This window comes from Calidris pugnax, unplaced genomic scaffold (genome assembly GCF_001431845.1).
Source record: "Calidris pugnax isolate Ruff unplaced genomic scaffold, ASM143184v1 scaffold103, whole genome shotgun sequence".
NCBI classification, from domain to species: domain Eukaryota; kingdom Metazoa; phylum Chordata; class Aves; order Charadriiformes; family Scolopacidae; genus Calidris; species Calidris pugnax.
Window position 1 is genome coordinate 6,600,629 of NW_015090990.1, and position 8,497 is coordinate 6,609,125.

The 8,497-nt window shown below is 41.7% G+C and overlaps 1 protein-coding gene across 1 annotated transcript in view; it reads right to left on the minus strand.

Annotated features, from left to right (window-relative positions):
• The window catches only part of LOC106895136 (sodium channel protein type 2 subunit alpha-like), a 77,240-nt gene that overhangs the window by 64,816 nt on the left and 3,927 nt on the right, over positions 1 to 8,497 (minus strand). The window lies entirely within an intron of this gene.

The following is an 8,497-nucleotide window of genomic DNA, read 5'->3' on the forward strand; positions in this document are numbered from 1 at the left end:
GGGTTTAATATTTTTCCTAGAACTTTTTTTTTTTTTTTTTTTTTTTTTTTTTTTTTACCACCAAAAAACCAAAAAAAAAAAAAAAAAAAAAAAAAAAATCAAACCACAAAAAAACTCCATGCCCCAAAACACAAATCCTAAAAACCACTTTACAATATAAAAACTTGAGATAAATTTCTAGAATAGAGTGACTTTGGTTTCAGGGCAGAACACCCTACTTCTATATATATGTCCCTCAACAAAATTCTAAGACAATTGTTCAGCATATCCATAGAGTACTACTTAATCTTAAAGTAATTCCTATTCCATCTTAGAGTGGTCAAATCATATTATTTTTTTTTATTAATAGAAACACTCTCTCACGCTCTACATGCCTTTAAATTATTAGGTAACTGTTTGAATCTTGTGGGCCACTGGTCCATTTGCTGCTGTGTCCAACCCAAAGAAATCCACAAAAAGTAAGTAAAGCATTATATAGCAGAAAGCGAGTAGTTTACAACAATCTAGAAAAAACAGTATTTCTGAAAGGCTCTAGAAAGTTTTTAGAATTCACAAAACAAAAAGGTGGAAAAGCAGAAGGCTACAATAATTGCTGCACTCTCTTTTCATCATAGATAAAACTTCTCAGAAAGCAAGTGTCTAAAGACTTCATCAAGAATTGAATCAACTACCAACAGAAAAAAACAAACAAGAGACACTCTTAGTTTTGTAGCACCTCACTAAAGTCCATTTCAAGATTCTGAACTTCTCTGCTATCTCAGACATGTTGGTGCACATTTCATGAGAACAGTACGTGTCTTACCCTTAAATAGAAAATCACCGTGATTATTTAGAAATAAAATAAATGCAAATACTTTTGTGAATAAGTGTAGATCATCACAAATTCAATCTCTATTTACTTAGTGCAGCAAAGCTTCTGGAAGTCATTATTTGATTACTTTTCATCATCCATGAAGTAGCACATCACCACTACATGGAAGAAAAGAACTCTGCTTGAATTCAGTGAAAGGACAAAGATGCAGAACAATGAAAATAAAATACGCCTCTAGGGATCAGGAGATGGAAGGAAAGTGAAGGAAAGAAAGACAAAATAAGTGATCATGGCTATTTGGTTCTCCAGACAAATGGACTCTTCTTTCATTCAATTTATTAAATCTAATTAACAAAATAATCTTTTTTAAGCCACAGAAACTGCTACAAAATATCATTAAATATAATCTCTGAAACATCATTAAGTATTAACAACTACACTGAAAGCTTTAAATCATGTCCTTTCTATGACAGGCTTCATTTTACATAAAAGAACTGAAAATGGATACATCAGTTGAAGGACATACAATAAAATTGCGTCTTTAAGATTATAAAGGTAAAAAACCATAACAGTTCTCATTGGTTTTGCTTACTTACATATTCTTTAAAAGTCCTCCAATGTGTCACTCTAATTCTGAAATATCTTTTCCCACCTAAAACTAAGGTCATGTTATTAATGATGTAACTTAAGAGTAAGTTGACATCTCTTTTTGTAAAGAGCTGTATGCTCTTCTTAACATGGGAAAATACAGTCAATCCTTCTTAAAAATACATCAGGCTGCAAACAGAAAAATAAGCTTCTGAGAATTAGCATCTGTTATTGAATCCAAATATAAGTCAATCCACATATTTTTCTTAATAAATGTGGTATGAAATATAGAGCTCAAAATTACCTAACACAGTGGTCCACTATGTAAGGTAGTCAAATCCCTTGGAATCTCAGGCACAGACTTCATAAGAAAAGCAGGCTGTATTGATTAATAATTTTGAATCCAACAGTGACAGGACTGACTGCAGGCAGAGGTCAAGCAAACTACTATCTTATGTCCTTTAACAGAAATTTAACACAACCCACCAACCACCACTGCTCTACACAAAAGTTGGAGTCCAAGTCCCAAGACAGAAGTACTGTAGTAGAAAAGGAATTGTATTTTTTACTGAGAGAAGGAAAAATCGATTACACCATGAAAATCAGTGTCTCCTACCCAGTAAGTCACTCTTTTCCCAGACAAGATTCCTGTGACTCTGCTGAACCCGAGGTCTCTGTTTTAAATAGAGATCTTTCAGGTTTTGATGGATTGGTAAGGAAGGCAGCCACCTTCGTGGCACCCTTAACATCAGATGACTCAAAATATGAAGTTCCTTCATCCTCGCTGTTCTTCCTATAGCCATGTTTACCCAAGCAGTGCCTCCACATATTATTTTCCTCAGTAAGTATGACCTCACTGTGACTGTTTTTAGAGCCCCACTGTCTCCTTTCTCTTTCCCCAGTTCACCCCTATGTCAAAGACAACCAACACAGGAGGTACTCTATCTGGTAATTTCAGCTCCTGAACCCTCCTCTTCCCCCACCAACTATTTAGTTAGGAAAAGAAAATAATTTCAAAACACCTTGTGTACAAGATAAATAAATCCAGTAAAGCTTGTAGCAAACCAGAAGTTTGTCAACGAAACGCTGCAAAGCCTTTATAAGGCTAACTACACAATATATTGTAAGTGCTTGCCTCTGCCTGTACCAATTAATCCAGTTGTATACATTAAAAACTCTGAAGGTACTGCGTATCTTCAAATCATTACATTTATTTCAATTTCTTTGAGGTTTTCTGCTTGAAAATAACCCTTGTTGTAAGGGCAGGGTTCCCAGATAGAATCAGGACGGAGGCTAAGAGAGCTGTGCAAGCACAGGAAAACACACCACTTGCTGGCCAACCACAACCTCATTGCTGAGGAAACACGCAGCTCCCAGGCAGCAGGTACCAGAGACGCCACTGATGGATTTAGGGCAAAGAAGCTCCAGTGGCAGACCTCCAAAACAAACATTTCCTCACTGGCTGCCCAGCAGCTCGGAATTTCTCACATTTCTCACATTTACAAAGTATTTTCATGTTAGTTGATCGAGCCAGGTGGCAAAGAAGTACACAAATATCAATTACGCATTTGGGTACTCGAAACACAACGCTCCTTCCCAGATGCCATCCGACCAAATATCAAACATTTCCTCTCACACATGCAATTAAACTGCCAGCATGAGACCTGCACAACTGCACCTAACCAAGGTAGTAGGAAGGGGAGGACGCAGCCTTTATATAAGCTGTTATAGTCTATCCACCCATCTAGAAGTTATTTATGCACATACGTAAAAATACTTGGGCAAAACACTTTTCAAGGATGCTTTAAATATTCCAAGACATACATGATATATTCAGGAAACCTGGAGATATATTAATGAACACAGTAGGATTTCAAGCTGCATAATTAAGGCACAAAAAAACCCCTTGTCAAGGACATTGTAGCAAGATAAATTGACATCTATAAAAGTATGGTGAAGTTTGCTATTTGGTTATTTTTCCTCAACAATATCTTCTCACTGTATTATCTACTCATTTTCATACCAGGACAATCTGTGCTGTAAATCACAGTTGTCCAGACACAAAGCCAAACAGCACGTCACACGCAAAGGGCTTGCCCAGCTTTTTCCAGGAACTCAGGCAGCAAGACTTGGCGGTCTCTCAGGGGTACCCACACGAGAGACCAGAACCTGCCTGCCACTGCTTTGGGTGCAGCATAAATGGCATCAGATCTCTACACCCTGGCATACACGGGGCATAGCACCAGCCCCTGTGGCACCCCAGCGCTGCCGGCCCCCACAGACAGCAACAGCAGCTACAGAATATATGCTCCAGCCCCAGCAGGTACAGAATATATGCTCCAGCCCATCTACAGAACCAGGGACCCCTGCAAGGGACCCAAGGGACACTATGTCGCTCGGCTACATAGGCCACTCTGGCTAAGACATAGCAATTTTAGATAAGAATTTTATGTACAAAAAGTTCAGATAATGTTGAATAATGATTCTGAAAATGCATCATCTGAGAAAAATACCATTTCAGGCTAAAAGAAAAACAAACTACTCCAATACATCAATAATCTCATCAACAAAATAGCAACACAAGAGGATCAGCTAAATGTGTAGACACAGGAGGGACTCCCAATTAATATCTGTCACAAATATATCACAAAAGCGCACATACTCACAGCAGCTTGCTGCAGCACTGTTGTTATTTTCCCTTACTTAGCTTTTTGAACTGCAAGAGAAATTGACTCATAGTGTGATTTTCAAAGAAAGAGTCTGATCTTGACAGAGGACTTGACAGAACTTCTCTGGAAATAACTGTATTAAACTTATCTGTTCACATATGAACATATATTAAAATCTCTGTTGTGGCTTTTTTTCCCCTGGAATGCAACAACTGCATGCAAGATGGTTTAATTTTTCTTTTAAACTTCTGCTTTGCTACTAAATTTCTACAGTGGATTTCTTCCAAGACTTTAAGAAAACTATTTATACAAAAATATATTACATTGCATGGGAAAATACAAGCTGGATTTAGAAATGTGAGAAAGGATTTATCTCCTATCTGGAAATCAACTAGTTAACAGTGGCAAAAACCTAAATAAAAGGAACAAGACAATTAATGGGAAATCTTCCCTGGTAATAGACCAATGTGCTTTGGACACAAGTGCGTCAACCAGCACAACCACTCAATGTTTGGAATGACTCAACTCTCTAAGGAGCGTGACATCTGTGATTATTATTGATAAATACATCTTTGTCCTGGGCTGAGTTTACAATTTATTTCCCTTATTACAGAAGGGAAAAATCTTTTTGATTATTAAATTATACCAGTTTTCTCTCCATGTGTTCTGGATTGTCTGCACATGTGCCATCCCAAAGGACATGCTGCAGAAGGCATCCGACTCACTGTCCCTATAAAACAATTAAACGAGGACCTACGGGCTTAAGAGATTGCAACTAGGCACAGTGTGTTTCTTTGGACTGGAACAAGGTGGAATGTCTTCCACATGCTATCACTGCTTATTAGTAGTAAGTATGTATTAACAATAAATTAGATTCGCTTATATGAAGAAAGCTAAAGTATTTATCTTTTCAGCATTACTTCAAAGCTTCATCTTTGCCTCAAACAAGAGAAATGAGTTTTAAAATAAAATACTGAAGGCAAAACCTGTCCATATCTATATTGTACTGCTGGTAATAAAACCTTAGATTAACAAAATCTGCTTAAAAGCCCAGGAATTAGTTCACAGTCTCATACTGTTTACCTGCACTTTGCATCTTTTTTAATGTGTGTATTTAAAATCAACAAACTGTTTCGCTCATTTCCATTTCTCTCTGTTGAACTTCAGATCCAAACACTGAATAATGTTTTAAACATGAAAGGGGAAATGTTTGCTTTTGCGTCTCTTAGGAATAATATGAAAGTATTTATCAATGCCTAAGATTTATACAAATCGTGTATTGTCATCAAATCTGTGACGGTATAAACTTCAGCTAAAGACACCTTTAGAAGACCATTTAAAAAAAAACACAGTATTTTTAAAAATATGTAAGAAAGAAGAAAAAAACCTACGAGACTAGATGAAACTATCCTCTTGAATCCCGAGCACAGACAGGTGACAGGGACAGAGGGTGCGTGAAGATGACGCCAAACCCCTTGTACTGGCTAAGGGCCAGCTGGGCCCTTGGCAAATCCTGCAGCCGCCTGTGCACGGCTCCCAGCACCCCCATCCTGAGCGTGGGGTGCCCAGCAGGGCTCTGCTTCCCACCCCGACACACCCTTCTCCAGCAGCACCCGCCGGGCTGCTCGCAGGGAGAACAGCCAACACACAGCAGGGATTCTCCTCTTCACCTGTAACGGCTGCGCTTGGCACACAACGACGACGACGCAGCAACTGATCAGGTTCTAACACAAAGTAGATATTCGGTCCACTTAGAAGCTATAGGATGTTTCCCCACACACTCACTACGGACATCAAAACAGCAGCGTCAGGACATTATATAGGAAAATTCACACGTTATGCATCGAACTACAAACATGTCATTACAGTAACTCAGCCTAAGAAATACTAAATTTTTAGGGTTTTTTTTGTCACTAACTCCCGCACATATATTTGCTCTAAAACAAGCTCAACTGGGGGGGTGCGTATGTATGTCAAATTTGCCTTTCCACTACTTAATTTTGTTTTTTGCATCCCACTCAAATTAGAGTCTTTTTAATATATTCCAGAAACAATGAGACATTTTGGTAACAAAGAAACATTATATAGCCCGGAGCCCTCAGGTTAAATGGCAAAATCTCAATACACACAGAGGAAAAGCATACTGGAATTAATTTTCTTGATGAAAAACTTCCCACTGCATGACTTTTCATAAATCAACCATGTACTTTTTGTATAAGGGTTGCTCCCATCATTTGTTCTCCTACCAAGATTTTTTGAGGTTGAAGCATTACCACTTGTGTGGAAAGCATAAAGCATGCTTTTCTAAATTACTACTCCTTGCATAAAAGTCACAACAAACCAATTTGGATCAACAAAATAACTGCTCTATGCGGAATACAAGACGGGATGCGAGAAGCTTAGAGTTAAGGTAACAAGGCACATAAGAACAATTTATGCATCAGGTTTTTACTTTCTACACAAACAGCCAGCAGATAAGGCTGCCCGAGATGAGGACATGCTGTTCTTCCCAGCCTCTCCTGTTGCTCTCTCTCCTCTGCGCACTTCTTCCATCTTTCTACAGATGTGGTCACCACTGCTTAGCAACCAAGGGGACATGATGGCACAGAGGAAAATCCTCCATCTAGAGCTCATCCCGCTCCCCAGCCATAGCCGCAAACTATCTTCCACGGAAGATTAAGGAGAGCACCTTTTCTTTGTTGCCTCAGAGGTACCAAGTAGGACCTGAGACGTAGTTTGGTGCGAGCTGAATTTTCTTCCCTCAGTGGGTGTAGAGGGGAGCATTTACAAGGTAGAGAGTAGGAGAACCTGAGATTTGCCGGTAAAAGACGTCCTCGAAGGCTAACGCCAGTTTAAAAAAAAAAAAAGAAAGAAAGAAAGAAAAACGCAAAAAAGCAGACACCACGGTGATGGGGAAAGAAAAGCAATAGAAGGAGAAGGGAAGCAACCGAGTACAGTACCTGCTTTTTACTCAGCGCTCCTGCCGTCCTGCAGGGCGAGGCCAGGCGAGGCAGAGGAGGGCAGAGGGGCTGGCAAGCGGCAGCTGAGGGCAAACTGCGGGCAAAACCCGGCGAAGAAGAGGGCGGAAAGAAAATACTCACTTCTCCCATGCCACAGGTAGGTAGGCGATGTCTCCGCGGCTGCGGGGCCACCGGTCGCTCCCGGGGGCCGCCTCCCCTCCTCTCCCCGGCTCCGCTCCACAGCCGGTCCCCCCACCCCGCCCCGGGAGCCGCGCCCGCCCACCTCAGCGCCCCCTGGCGGAGGCCGCGGGACGGGCGGGACCGGAGGGTGCGGCCGAGCCCCGGTGCGGCGGTTCTTTTTGGTTTTGTTTTGTTTTTTTTTTTTCTCTGTCGATCGCTGCAGCTCAGTGCGAGAAGAGGTGTTTTGTAAGAGTTATTTTACTAAAGGAGGTGCCCCCCCCCCCGAGCCGTCGCATCATTTGTTCTCCTACCAAGATTTTTTGAGGTTGAAGCATTACCACTTGTGTGGAAAGCATAAAGCATGCTTTTCTAAATTACTACTCCTTGCATAAAAGTCACAACAAACCAATTTGGATCAACAAAATAACTGCTCTATGCGGAATACAAGACGGGATGCGAGAAGCTTAGAGTTAAGGTAACAAGGCACATAAGAACAATTTATGCATCAGGTTTTTACTTTCTACACAAACAGCCAGCAGATAAGGCTGCCCGAGATGAGGACATGCTGTTCTTCCCAGCCTCTCCTGTTGCTCTCTCTCCTCTGCGCACTTCTTCCATCTTTCTACAGATGTGGTCACCACTGCTTAGCAACCAAGGGGACATGATGGCACAGAGGAAAATCCTCCATCTAGAGCTCATCCCGCTCCCCAGCCATAGCCGCAAACTATCTTCCACGGAAGATTAAGGAGAGCACCTTTTCTTTGTTGCCTCAGAGGTACCAAGTAGGACCTGAGACGTAGTTTGGTGCGAGCTGAATTTTCTTCCCTCAGTGGGTGTAGAGGGGAGCATTTACAAGGTAGAGAGTAGGAGAACCTGAGATTTGCCGGTAAAAGACGTCCTCGAAGGCTAACGCCAGTTTAAAAAAAAAAAAAGAAAGAAAGAAAGAAAAACGCAAAAAAGCAGACACCACGGTGATGGGGAAAGAAAAGCAATAGAAGGAGAAGGGAAGCAACCGAGTACAGTACCTGCTTTTTACTCAGCGCTCCTGCCGTCCTGCAGGGCGAGGCCAGGCGAGGCAGAGGAGGGCAGAGGGGCTGGCAAGCGGCAGCTGAGGGCAAACTGCGGGCAAAACCCGGCGAAGAAGAGGGCGGAAAGAAAATACTCACTTCTCCCATGCCACAGGTAGGTAGGCGATGTCTCCGCGGCTGCGGGGCCACCGGTCGCTCCCGGGGGCCGCCTCCCCTCCTCTCCCCGGCTCCGCTCCACAGCCGGTCCCCCCACCCCGCCCC